Here is a 15,022-nt window from a genome sequence, read left to right as displayed (position 1 = left end):
AAGTATTTTTTTTTCCTAGAACATTTTGTTACACACCACGTGGAAGATGGTGATCATTAAACTGTGTTAAGGAAACCCACAGAGCTCATGGAGCCTGTCAAGACATGGCTCTGACAGAGTTAGGAGCCCCACATCTCACACCATCACTTCCACTGCACACAGAAGAACACGTCCCACGGTGCATCAAAGAGTCAGGAGGGACTTATGATGATTCATAGAACAACCAACACTGGATTTCACCCAGAGAAGGCACTGTTAAACCCCCAGATTCACAGTCACTTTCCAGGGTGAGGATTCCCATCAGCAGCATGCTCTAATGGTTAATCATTGGCTGCTAAATAAAACCTGCATCTTGTTTGTAATAAATCCAGACTCAACACCAGCTCAAAGAAAGGGACACGGGAGACAGTGCCAAGATACTTGTGAGGAAAGCAAATGAGCCAAAGGCAATCTGGCTGCTTTGGCAGAATCTCCTTTCCTTATAGAAAAGCAGAGAATTTGGGGTAATCCAGCTGCTGAATTATCTAATTGCAACAGCAAGGTAAGGACAGTTTTCTAACTTCTGTTGTAGCAGATCTAAGTGGCCATGCTGTTCAAGGAGGAAGGAAAATGTGAATTGAGTAGGACCCAGGAGTTCAAGAGCAGGAACAAGAACTGAGTGCTAATTTAATGCAAGCCCCAACCTAATGAAAAGCCTAGCAATAAGAGCAGAGGTTACACAGGCGCATAAAAGCACTTTCTGTGTACTTAAATGTGGGTTTGAGAGTGTTCAGAAAGAAAGCAATGAGGTAAATCAGAATCCTGGTGGCCAAGGAGCTCCTGGATCTGTGAGTCAAACTCACTGACTGTCACACAAAGGTCTCAGAAGCTCCAGCTGACTTGCAGAAAAGGCAACAATGAAAACAACAACAGCAATTGCTAATGGACTGAAGGAGGACTATTTTTGATATCAGTAATCCCTACTGACCGCCTGCCTTCATGCTGTCAGCTGACAATGTTCCCTCACCTCTGCAGAAGCACAGTATCCTGTAGGGAGAAGAGGAAAAACAATGGGAATGAATAAATAAACAGAAGGGAAAGCTGATAAAGCACAGGTTGGGGGGGAAATGCATGCAACAGACATAGAAGAGAAAACAAGAATGGGGGGAGAACTAATGCAGAAGCATTCTGCAGCACAGAGAAAGCAAAATCTGCCAGAAAGATGCAAAGATGCAAAAGAAAACCAGGAGTTACAATGGATACTAATGTGGAGGAGCTGTTAAAACCAAAGCAGAGCTGTTAAATGAAGAATCTCCACCTACATCCTTGCACAGAGGATGTAGGATCCTCACTGACCAAGCTGTGGGCAGAAAAGGGACCCTTGAAATAGTTTCACAAGGACAAAGCCTGCTATAGTCCTTAAAGAAGTGGAATTACTCATCCAGGTTGTTGACTGGAGAAATTGAGTTCTCTAACAGTATGAAGGGCTTAGAAAGAATCGTGGAACCACCAGGAAAATCAAAGAGCTGGTTTTGTTGCCAAAATAGAGACCTCATTGCCATCTCATCTGAAGAAATTACTGTGAATGGCAGCTGGAAGCTCACATATAAAGATATATTTTACAGTTACAAAGGGTTTATACATACCCCAGATTTGAGCATCTCTCAGAAAGCTGCTCTCAGAAATGGTCTCATTATGCCACTGGCAAACAGGAGCACAATAGGGGACAGACTACTCAGAGCCTAAAACTGAAGCAGGTACAAAAGATAGCAGGGATTCAGAGAATAGATGGGGAAAATGACAGGAGTAGGAGCACAATTTACTGCTCAAGTCCCTGTGAAGCTAGCAGAAAGACTGTTCATTTATTTCAATGAACTTTGGATCAGGCTCCTCACTTCTGAAGAGCTTTGAAGTTGAAAAATGTTAGATGAGCACTCAAAATTCTTATCAACAGAAAAATGTGGCTAAGGAGATGCCTATGAGTGCCTTTTTAACTTGCTTGAAAAGGTCAGAAAATTGAGAAGAATGTTGGCACATAGACTGTGATTTAATGAGAGTTGAGGGGAACACTTCAGACACAAAGCATGGACAACACATGAAGTAGGAGTTGAGCATCTCTTACAAGAGTTTGTGCACTGTAGACTCATCAGGACTATCTAAGAACTGCTAAAAAAGCAGATGAATCTAAATCAGGGTGTTTTTCTAATTTATGAATGCCCTGGATGTTTGCTACCTTACCATAAATCAGTGCAAAATACTTTGTGTAATTTCTTTGGCAGCAACACTGGTTTAGCAAATTTTTGCTCCCTGTATGTGGCCCAGCAGCTCCTTGTCACCCCAACATCAGCCTCATGCCATGCAAGCAATTTCTTCCCTTGTGGGGTGGAAGCTGCTGCCTGAGGTTCACATACATAAATAAAAGGAAGGCCTTCAAACACAGAACAACTATTCACCCGACACATCTTCCAGACTTTATTATTCCTCTGAGATGTGTTGAAGCTTTCAAGAAATTTGGGATGTTTGCAAGAACTGGTGACACGGGCGTGCCTCAGCCAAATCACAGCTCATGCTGTAAGCAGACAAAGTTCAAATTTAACCTGGGAGATGTGACATTATAACAGACTCCGGTGGGTAAAGGCAGCTCAGCATGGAGATCACTTTGTCTCCCCACTCCACAAAACTAAAACATTCAGCAAAGCAAATCGTGAAGGGCATGGTGTGGTGTTCACATGCCCTCTGAACAGAGACTTAGCTTTCTCAGGATTTCTCCTGAGAGGAGCTGTGAGAGAAGCAGAGAAAAGAAAATCAAAACAAATCTCATTGGCTGCTCCCTGTTTGTGCCCATGTGGAATGTGTTCTGGAGATTGTTTACCCAAGGTGATTGCTTGACTGGGTTCTGGTGAGGGTGTTTTGGATTCACCGACCAGTTGGATCCACGTGTGTGTCAGGACTCTCAGGAGAGAGTCACGGGTTTTCTAGTTAGTTAGTTAGTGATAGTTCTTGTTAGTGTAATATAGTGTAATAAAGTTATAGTATAATATAATAAAGTAATTAATTAGCCTTCTGAAATCATTGGAGTCCTGCACATCATTCTTCCCACCGCTCGGACACCGCATTTTACTGTAGAAGGAGGATGAGTAGGCAGGAGGGGTTTCAGACTGAAGTACAACTCTACAGGCAAACCCAAGCAGTGCTGCCTGTCAGACCTTGCTCCATGGGTGAGCTGCTGCAGAAAGATGATGTTTACCTCCACACAAATCTCTGCTGAGTGCTCCCATATGGCACACACTGAGTGAGAAGTGACAAACGCGATGGATAACTTGCACAGCACCTTCTTCAAGGGTGTCTCTGCAGCCTGGAGCTAACTGCATATCCTGCAAATATGCTTCATAGGTTTAGGACTTTCTGTTTTCCCCTTTTTTAATAAAAATAAATCCATTAGGGCCCCAGTCACACTATGTTTTGATTTCAGCTCATTTATCTAATTTAAATTAGCTGGTATGCAGTTGAGTGGGAAAATACACTGACACCATAAACCATGCAAAATAACTGCAGAATGTGGGATGATAATGGCAGAAAGTTACTGTGGGTCTGGAATTTATAGTCACTGAAACAGCAACCACCAAACAAAAATCTGTCAGCAAATCACTACCTAGGTAATTTCCTATTGTTTTATTTGCCATGTCTGAGTGAAATTTACTGTGGTGGCACTATACATTTATAATCAGCATGTCATATTTATTATACATAAAGCTTTGCAAAAGCAGAATGGCTGCTCTCTTTAGTCTAAGAAAGAAAAGATGAGGAAACCCAAACCCTTCCTAGAGATAAGATGTGGTTAGCTGTGAGCCTGATGTTACAGGAAGAAAGTTTTAATACACAGGTGCAATTTTAATACATGTATTTTAATATATAGTGACATAGAATCCAGAAGGAAAAAGAGTTTGAGGAAAAAGAAACTACCAAAAAAACCCCACAAACACCATCCTCTCTCATTAGGCCATAGAAATGGACTCCCACTGTTTACTTGACAGAACTTGGATGAGTCTCAGTGGGTTCTGTGTTTACAGGGAAAATGGCAAAGTTCAGAAGGTTCCTCATCCCCCACACACCTATAATTATCCTGTTTTCTGCAGTTTGGTCAGAAGAGAGATGAACGTTCACTCTTTCCAGCAGTTCTATTTTCATCCCTGCATCACTTTTTGACAGTAAAATATGTCAGAATTGGAAACCATCCTGTGTCAAATGACATCTAATTTGCCCTAAACTGAGGAGAGAACTCAATCACCTTTCCCACTTGCTTCTGCACATCTTGTCCTTACCAAGGGTCAGGAGCAGACAGTTGTGCTCACTTGTGTCAGCTGAGACTCAGCCCGAAATATGGACCTCATTACCTCCCTCTTCACCTGAGCACTGAGCCAAACCTGAGCTGTCATCCACATCCAAAAAAGAAACAAGTGATGGAGATAAGACCTATTTTCTTTTCCATGCAATCTTACTTGGCTTTTTATTCTTCTTTTCCTCTTTTTTTTTTTAATAATGAAGCAATAACACTCTATTTTCTTGCAATATCTATCATCTTATTCCTCAAAGAGATGTTCCCAGTGGTAGTAATGCTTATTCTGATCATCTCCTCAGTTTTTTTGGTCCTGCTTTCTTCCTTAAAAATATGCTTCTCATATCCAGCACTTCAATCTCTCAGCGTGCTCTGCTGATCTGAGGAAGTGCATGAATCCAACCAGACTAACTACTTCTCTGTGGTTTACCATTCTGTGCTTCTGGAGGCAGCCTCTATTCTTTCATCCCTCACTAAATAAAGATGTTTTTAACTGCGCCCTGATTTAGCTTGAATGAAATTTCAGTTTTTATGCCCACAGTTTGAAAGAGACTCACAGCAATATTCCCATTTATTAGCTGGAACCAGTAAGAAACCAAACACTTGTCATTTTGCATTGCAGCTCTGATCTTATTTTTGTCCTTCTTCAAAGCTATTAAAAAATAAATAAATCAGATACAAGAACAAAAAGTTCAGCAATGGCTCATGAATAGTGATGCTTTTATTGTAGAAGCAGTCTGAGGTTTGGTTGTTTTTTTCCCCCCACACGTTTTCTGATTGTCACTGAAATGGTTGACTGGTTTTGTCATTGTATTAATTTAATTTTTAGTTAGTTCTCTGATGTCTATCAGAATATATCTGGGATGCTACCAAACTGCCAAAGAAATTTGGTCAAGAAAGAACAAAAAAAGAAGGGGGAGAAAAAAAAGTTTAAAAGGCGATATCTTCAGAAGAGGACACCAAATATTGGAACTCACAAGATCCAAAGCAATTCCCTGCTCTGCCACAAATGCTTCCAATGACTATGTGCAAATCACATCAATTCACCAACTTTGGCACTCTAGGGATATCACTCATTCTTTTTGCCACACAATCTGTCTTCCACCAGAAAGAAACCAAAATTCTTGGGGAAGGAGGAATAGAGAGGTTACCCATGTCCAGGTTTCAGTAGGAAATACCATCTGTCTTCCTGTGAGTCTGCTCCACAGATCACTACATCAAAATAGGAAAGTTTAGCATTTATATCCTAATTCTGGTAACCAATTTCCCCTTTCTATAAAAGCTGTGCTGCTGGAAAGCAGGGCCAGGGCTGGATGGGGGATTTATCTTACTGAAACTGAAAACTGGAGCTGGAACTCAAAGCAAAGTAAAAACCTCAAATAACTAATGTAAAAGTGGATTTTAAAAATTATTCATTGACCTCACATATTTTAGTCACAATAATTTTTCTTTAATTGACAGAATTTCCTTTCTTTCTTTTTCTTTTCACTTATGAAGTTGGCAGAAGTGGGAATACTACTGAGTGACTGTCCAAATGCCTCCCAGAAGTATTCAGAGCAAGAAATACTATAAATTAATTTGTTTTGTTTAGTTGGGCATGAGAAGAATATTAGTAGTTTGACAAATTATGTTTGTTCTCAGTGGAAAAGAGGCTGCTCCAGGAAAAGATAAACAAAATGTTTATTTTCTTAGGAACTAAAGGCACATATACCCCTATTGATCTGTTGGAAGTACACATTGTGCCCCAGCTGTTACTCTATGGCTCTTGAGGAAACCAGCAGCACACTAGGAAATTGGACAGTAGTCAAAATAAAAAAATAAACCTTCTTCCTGACGTGTACAATGTTTTTAGGTAACATGCAATTATATAAATGTGAAGATGAGGAAAGCCCAGGGATAAGAATAGGCAGAACAGCGTGGGATAATTCATAGCCAGTGGCCTGAGGGTTGTGTGGGACATGGACACAGAGTTCAGTTAAAAAAAGTGATTTACAGGCTTCATCTTTCCAATGCTAACATTCCCTTTTGGCCAGGAAAAGCTGTGTGTATGCACTGCTCCACACAAAGAGCCTGTGCTTGCATGTATCAGCATCTGTGCATGAGCAGGAGCAAAACAGGATTAGACCTTGTAAATTCCATCAGAATTTACAGCTGCCAACATGTTCCTTTGGTGCAAAACAGACTCACATCATACATACACAACAGACTTGGTTCCAGCAAAAAAAGTCAAAAACACCTGTTCCTTTCTGTGTGTTCCTCTGTGCACTCTTAGACAGAGCTTGAAGGGAGGTCTGGGTAACAGTTTACCAGCAGACACACAAACTTATAACTCCTTTAAGCATAAATAATTTCAGTCCAGGCTAAAAAATGCCAGTGGAAGTGTTAGTACCACCTTGTCTAAAGCCAAGTCTCACTGTCTTAGGTTTTCTGAGGGACCTATTATACTGGGGTCTAAGTACAAGCAAGGAAAACAGCACTCTCAAATAATTTGAACAATTTTAAAGCCAATTTTCCTGTCAGTTCTGTACAGGATGAACATTCTTCTACAGAGCCCACAGGTTTTTAAAACATATGAAGCTTTTACGGTGCCAAAGGACTGTTGCCTCCTGCTCACAAAAGGAGGCCAACTCATATATCAATGGCCATTAAACAAGTTAAAAACTTAAATAAAATTTTAAAGAACCGACTCACTTTATACAGGCTGTGTTTCTGCAGAAGTTGAGGGATTTGTACCAAGCTATAGATAATTCTCTCCACTGTCCTTGCCTGACTGACAAGAATAAACTCCCAAATAGAAACCAATACTAAGAGCACTTATTCCAGTCCAACTCCTCAATTCACTGCACATCAACAGAATACACTGTCACCAAAAAGCCAAACTAAACACATTTACTGTTGCTCCCCGAGGAAAACAAAATTCTTCAAGCATCACTATGGTCTCACCTTCAGATTACAGTACATAAATTGCTGCATTTATGAGATTGTGGTCATTCCAAATTTCAGCCCTGGGCTGCCTTGCAAAGGCTGTCCACGAAGTGAAAGAGGCAAGAGGTTCTCACAGAAAAATAGGGGCTCATGAAAAGTGATCAGTCACACTGAGATGGCTCTCATCTTAAAATTGGCAAGTTGTGCAACTTTCAAGCTTTATTTTGGGTCTCAAATGAAAACTGAACTGGACTGTTCATTCAGGAGACAGTATTCACTTGGTGCCACCGGGATTTTTCAGTGGCCACTCCAACTGTGACTCTCTCCTACCTGTCCTGGTTTTTAACTTGAAGGAATATATTTTGAACTGATTGTGCCTGGAAACACCTGACACAGATTAAGCCATAACACAGCTGGCTGGAAATATCAAACCATGCTGCTGCCTCAGCCACTTCTCCCATGGGAGACATCACCTGAGCTCTGTTACCTGGGGCTCTATCACACAAAAGGATGAGGGAAATCACTCAGCTTCACGCCCCTGAACCTGCACTCTGGCAAGAGGCAGCCAAAGCACACACTGGGAAGGTGATCTGTCATCCTGCAGGCCCACAGAAGCAGTGGGACACCACCCAGCCCCTCAGGTTGTGCCTTTCCAAGGGGACAAGCTCCAGGGTGAGGGCAGCCATCCTGCTGTGCACAGTGACACCAGGGAGGCTGCCAAGGAGCAGCAGGCTCTGGAAACAACAGCTCATCTGATATTATGGCCATTAGGCTGAAGACACCTGGCTGAGAGGCAGCAGGGGAAAGGAGAAAAACACAAAAAAGAGGGGAAAAAACTGCATGGAGATTATCATTAGTGCGTGGAGGAACCAATATTGGGAGGTGTTTTTTCGTGTGTCTGAGGTACAGAACAGCTGCTTAGCTAATAGCATTATACAGGATCATGACAGAAAAGAGCATTAGCTGTATTATAGTGCAGGAAAGAAAAGAATTATGTGCTGAATATTTTGTTCCCAAAGACTAATAAAATGAAAAGGGTTCTGCTGAAACCACTAAGGCACCCTTCAAACCACATACATTATAAATCAGCAAAGCCCTGAGGCATCATGTTTATATAGACACTTAAATTTAAAACAAAAATACTCAATCTTCATTTCTGAGTAGAGATTCAATTACTTTGAGTTTTAGAGTCTGAATAATATGAAGTAGAAAACTAAGTTTTTTCCCCAAGGTATCTCTCACTTGTGGACCATTTAAATCACCTAGTTGCATGAAGCAGACAAAACAAATTATGCCAAAAAAGCAACAAGATTAGTATTTTATCTGTGAAATCCAGTACAAACTGTGAAATAGAAAAAGATGCAAAAAACACTTGGACTAAGAAGCACCATGAAGCCCTCGTCAGCTGTACTTCTTCTTTTTCCCTAATTCTATAAAGCTCTTCACAGAAAGGCAGGAAATATTTTATTACTGCAACTATTTGATAAGCTGCTCTTAATGCTCTCTCACTGTCTAGGTGAATCAGTGCCAGAGTAGAACATAACGAAATTTCAAATGTAATGCAATAGAAGTTATTATGATGACACCTAGAAAGTTCATTGAGACTATTCTGTAACAGCAAGTTCTTTTGTTTTCCTTTTCTCTTATTTTTTTTTTTTTCTTCATTATTTTCTGGGTTTTTTTTTTAATCAAATCAGAGGTTGGCCACTAAAGCTTTGATTCTCTGGACGAGAAGAGGAGCACACAGTGCTACCTCAGATTAGCCCAGCTGAGTTCAGCAGAGTCCAGCAGACAAAAGCGCACCAACAGCAAGTTAAAGGAAAGAAGCCAGAAGATCTGAGTTTCTCTAAAAGTCCAGGTTTGCAAAGCTGGGGGTTCCTCCAGTCCCTGTCACATGCTGCTGTATCAGCGGGGTGTAAATCCAATTGCTTCCTCACACAGCCCTTTTACAGCCACTGTTCAGCTACTGCAATGTCACCTAAGGTAGTTCTGCTCCTCCTGTGTGAGTAACTCCTGCAGGGGTTATTGGAGGGACAGGAAAGTTGTAGAATTTTTTCATGAGCAACACTGAGGCTGGTAAAATCCAATTCCCAGGCTCCTGAACTTCCAGGCTCCCATGAACATTACAGTAAAGCCAGATCCCCAAGGAAGCAGGCAAAGTTATGGGTTTGAAAGGGTTCTTAGAATCAGATCAATACCTGTCTGCCTGCAACCAAATGCAGATTCACTTCCTTGAGTACAACAGCAGCCAATGTCACATTATGCATCTCTGCCAACTACATAGATCTCCCTTGGATTCCTGAAGGTTTTGTATTTCTTGCCAGCCAATTCCCTTTCATTCTGCAACCACTTCTTAAATCTTTTTTACTTCTTCATTACCAAAATAACTTCCTCATTGGAACTTATAGAAATAAAAATCCTGAGAGTCATTGCCTTTTCATCAAACCACAGGAGACTGTTAAAATAATTGCAGAAGTCCAAAGTTTTTGACAAGACAGCAGCACATAGACCCTGTGGGGCTTAGTAATGCAGTTCTTTTTACAACCACTCTAGTTTTGCAAGCCTTTGGGCAAAGCTGTGTCCAACACTCCTGCTGTAATGATCCAAGAGAACCATGTGCTCTTCCCATAGACACTACAAAACCCACCTCTGGTCTGGCATGTGTTGATGTACAGAACCCTCAGCACCACCAGAGAATGCTCAACTGGGCCCCAGATGTATAAATAAATGTATTACTTTCTAGGTAAAATGAGTTCCTGGGCATTTAGAGTAGGGCAAAGTAATAAAAACCAAAGTAATAAAAAAACAAGGATGGACTTGCAGCCTTTGCCCAAGACTGCAGGTCTGGACACCCCTGGGGCTGAAAGGCAGCAGTTTAAGTTTGTGTCTAAGTTTGCTCTTAGACTTAGAGCAAACTGCAGGCTTGCCCTGTGATATGGCCAGACCCACCAGACTGAGATAAATCCAAACAAATTGATCAGCTGGGACCTGCAGCAGGAAATCAGCACAAGATTTTGCTCTTGAGCATAAGAGTTTTCCAACCATCTTTTTGCACTAGAGTAGCACAATGCAATGATTGGGAAGGAACTTTCTTAAAAGTCTCTGTGAAGGGCTCTCAAGCTCTAAAGGATTCTGCTAACAGTCCTCTGAGGCTGCTGAATGTCACTTTATACTGCTTCAGAGGTGCAAAGCAGCCTTATCTGCACCAAAAGTATGGCCTTCAGGTCTCCAGAGATAAAAGGCCAGAGCACTAAACCATTCTGTCTTGCCAGCCACAATAAAGAGTCATTTAATTTAGCCAAACTCATTTAAAATAGAGATTGATAAAGACCAGAACCAGATTATTTAATAACAAAAATGAAACTATTCCTCTGGGTTGGATGACACTCCAACATTCTTGCAAGAGAGAGAAATGGTAAAATGTTTAATAGAATTTACAGCATTTCATTCAGATAAAAGAGGATGCTCAATTTATGGGTGATGTTTGGCTCAGAGCAGCAATAAACGTCAGGTCAATAAGTGATTCTTTTTCCTGACTTGGAAAAAATATTCTGACTAAACAAAGAATCACCATAAACCACAAACAGGCAGAGAAAGGAGTCCCCTGATATCAAGGCCCCCACTGAAAAAATAGCAAAAGGTGTCTTTCTTTTAGCTAGCTGGAAAATGTCAAAGCAAGGCAAATCGCTTATGTGCTGTCTGTAAATAAAATATTGTCTAGGAAAATAAGAACACTCAGTTGGAAATAAGTCACAAAGTCATTCCCGAGGGGGGAAAAAAGAAAAGCTAGTCTTTTTAATTAAAAATACTTAACAAGGTCATCTGTGAGCACACAAGTTTTATTTCATTAAATGAAGTGCTCCAAACTTAAGAAAATCCTGAAGAAGAAAATAACAGCAAATAAAAGTACAGGCATTTTAGAGCAGTGTTGAGAGCTTGTTGCAGAGTAGCCATGGAAATTTCTCTGTCTAATGGAGGAAATGGAGGTGCAGAGGATTTTAATAACCCAGCACCGGAGTATGCTCATCTTTTCTGCTTCTCAAACACATTCTAATAAGGCACTGAGAAAGCCTGAGCAAAGTGCAGTGAATACTTCAGGAAATATGGAAAAAAAACTTCTGCAAACTGAAACAGCAGCAAAGTGAGCCCAAAGTCCTTGAGATTCTGTGGAATGGTTTGCTCTTTATCCTGCTAGCAGCAGAATTTTATTTAGGTCCCACACTCTAGGACTGAACATACCCAGAGTGAGAAATGCTCCTCTGGCTTGGAGAGGTCTAATGATCCAAACTAGAGCTAGAAGGGAAAGAGCTGTATGAAAGATAGGACTTGCCCTATTTTACAACTGAAAACCATGGCACAGACAGATTAAATGAGCTGCCCAGGGTCACATGTACTCTGTGATATGGTCAGAAATGAAATCCAAGTCTCCTCAGTTTCATGTCAGTGCTTTTACATTAGACTATCATTTCACTGTTAAAAAACACTAACAAATCAAGCCCTGCCCTATCCCAGCAGCGAGCTATATCATCCTGTTCATGTGACAGGCAAACTGAGAGAAAGGAGAATTATAGGCAATGAAATCTGTCAGAAGCTCATTTGTTTTGAAAGGCAGGTCACTAATTTAGGTGCTTAACTCAGGAGCCCACTCAGAAACCCTTAATCCCAGAGCTCACTCTCCACTCACTCTGAATATTGCAGAGTTTTGTAGTGCTGCTGTGCAACCCCACTGTATATCTTTTAATTACACCATCATTCTCTGCAGACATTCCCCTTGTTCCTAGGCTGGAACTACTTGAAACTTATTCAGTAAATACCCACTGCCAAGCAGTAAACCGATTCCATTTGAGCTGGAAGCAGAATAGCCAAATAAGAACATGACTCAAAGCTCCTCAGACTAAAGAGAAAGAGAAAAGGAGATGGAGGAAAACCACGAAGGGAAACTTTCTGGTTCAACTGTACCAAATACCAACTTATTTATGAAACTAGTTGTTTGCAAAGATTTCATGCCAAGGGCTGGCAGGCAGCTACCATGGATTAGAGTGAGGCTGCAAGTGCAGCTGTAATGAAGATGGGAAATGGGCCAAACAAGCATTTAGCTGGCTGGGAAGTTACTGCTTCTCCATCTGCCTGGAACACATATTTATTTCTCCTGAACTGCACATGTGTGGAGGCACAAATCCAAACTCTTGTGTTCTTCCTCCTTGAGGTCATAACCACCCCAGGCATCGCATCCTTGGAATTACTGCAATTTTCAAAAACATTCTTACAGACAAAAAAATGTCAGTTAAGTTTCTGGGCTTGGATTTTTTTAAGCACCGCAGAATGAACGATGAGAATAACAAGACTGAACACAGTGATGCGGCCAGACTATTGCCTGGCAGTAATCTCAGTGTGAGAGAAGCCTCCCTGGCTCTTTGGGAACCACCCTGAGGTTTGTTTGCATCAGGCTTGTATTTTGTACACGTGCCCCAAGCCCTGCACTTCTCAAGAAATTGCCACTGATAATTGCTGATTTATGCTCATAGACTTGGAGGAGCAGGTTCAGTAGGCAAAGAAGATTCAATTCTTTGCCTGTATGTTTCCTGCTTAGGGTATTATTATCTTTAAGACATAAAAATAAAAGGAGGACATGATTGGATTACAATCAGCCACCATGCATATCATTTTCTATCTCTTTTGCCTCATGCTGTTTTCTAAGACTTTGCAGTGTGTGAACAGTCCCTCAAGGTCATTAGGGTAAGCTGTGGTAGAAATTGGATGCTTAAAGTGTTACACTTCAACTTGAATTGCAGTTTGGCAGGTGGAATATGGAGATTCCTAAAGAAAATACACAGCAGAACTGGGGCTTTAAATACTAATTACCATCCACAGTAAAAAAATGTAGCAAGGTACAAGTGAGAGAGAAGGTGTTTTATGAAAAGTCTGAATTCACACAGGTTTGTCTTAGGATGATGATTTGGGAGGAAGAGAGATTTTAGTAATGCCATTAAATGCAATCCCTAAAGCAATACATCAGAGTAGAGTAACAATCTGTACACAGGTACCACCTCTCTATGTCCTAACACAACCAAAGTCAAAAAAGAAAATTAAATTTGGTTTAGTCAGGATCCTCGACATGACACAGTAAAGCTGTGGTTTGCAGGTATGTTTTCTGAAGAGAAACAGCAGAAAAAGCTTTAAATATACGGACTCCATTTACTCTTAATCCCCTTGCATTCACAAAACGAGTCTAAGTCTGCCAGAACCAGGAAGATGCTCCATGTAGCCTAAATCTGGACCTGGAGCAAGCAGGATGTTCCTACTCATTATAGCCACCACCCCTGAAAACTTTCCAATTCACTGATTATATTTGTATTTCTGGGAACAAGAAAGGGACAAACAACAATAGGCAGCTTGGCTGGAGAAGAATTACCTGTGATAAAAGACAACAGGTGATCACTCTAATGGTCCAAGCTGTCTTGGCTACCACTTCTATCCCATTGTTCAAAACCACAGGAAGATTTTTTTAAGGAGGAAAGGAAGCTGTTATACCAAGTCCTTGAAAGGTCAAGATGAGCCAGTGGAAGGTATTTGGTGAAATAATCAGAAAAAAAGGGAAATAAAAATATCCAGGTGGGGAAAAGCGAGAGCCATTTTCACTTGAGCGTTCACTTCTCCACTTGATACCACTAGAATTTAGCAATGTAAAATCACAGATTTCTTAAAAGCTGTCCACAGCTTGAGTGGCACATTAAATACAACAGTGGTTTCTTGCATGGTCAGTGACATCACAGTCACCCAGAGCTGAGGTGTCAGCTGCTTTTTTCCACTTGCAGGCACAGGCACTGCACACACTGGATCCAAAGGGGTCAGGTAAGAGACACTTCCCAAAAGCTGAAAAGAAAGAACCACTTCCACACACTTGACACCCAAATAACCTCGGGGTCAAGCAATCCATCTCATCTGGATTCAAGGACATTGGTTTAGAATGAAGCTTTCTACAGTCCTTATATTCTATTTATAAAGAAAGGAGCTTGTGAAGTTAGATTTGTCTGAGATATAGGTTAAGAGTTGAATACAAAATCAAAACTATTCATTTTTTTTACTTTCCTTTTGTTATGCAAGGCTACCAGAGCATCACCAATGCTGAAAATGTGATTCATGTCACTATAGATTCAGAAATTAATATTTAAGCATAAAAGTTAAACACCACAACCTAAATCACAAATTCAAAGTGATTTTAAATCGGTATTTCAATTAAAACTATTTCATTTGAATAATCATTCTGATATTGTCCTAATAAGAAGCAGCAGAACTGATCTGACACTTTTTTTCATTTTCAGACTGCAGGAATCTTTGATATTTCTGCTTTTTCAGACTGGAATTTTGTTCTGAAACAGAGGTTCCAGTAAAAAAGAAGCTCTTACTCCTGAATAGGCTGGCTTCATTTTTCCCTGGGTAAGGGAAATGATACAATTACTGCGTTTGTTCTCCTTTTCCAAAGAACATTCCTGACATCAGGGGTACAGCATTTCCCAGCCACCCTCAGGACTTCACCCTGACACAGGAGGACCCTGAGCTGACTCCATCTGCACAGCCCTGTGAAAAAGTACCCATTAAACTTCACAAGACAAATACAGGCACTGGAATTTCACAGAGTTCTCACCCATCCTCGAGGAAGGAAACAGACTAGAAATACCAATAATGTAAGAACAGACACTGAGAATAAGGCTTCACTTGTGTGTAAATATGCCAATCTTGCCCTTAAGATGCCCAGTGTAAATACAGAACTCAAAGCTATGC

Source organism: Anomalospiza imberbis, chromosome 16 (assembly GCF_031753505.1).
Source record: "Anomalospiza imberbis isolate Cuckoo-Finch-1a 21T00152 chromosome 16, ASM3175350v1, whole genome shotgun sequence".
NCBI classification, from domain to species: Eukaryota; Metazoa; Chordata; class Aves; order Passeriformes; family Viduidae; genus Anomalospiza; species Anomalospiza imberbis.
The sequence above is the reverse complement of the archived record's forward strand: the minus strand, read 5'-3'. Positions refer to the sequence as shown.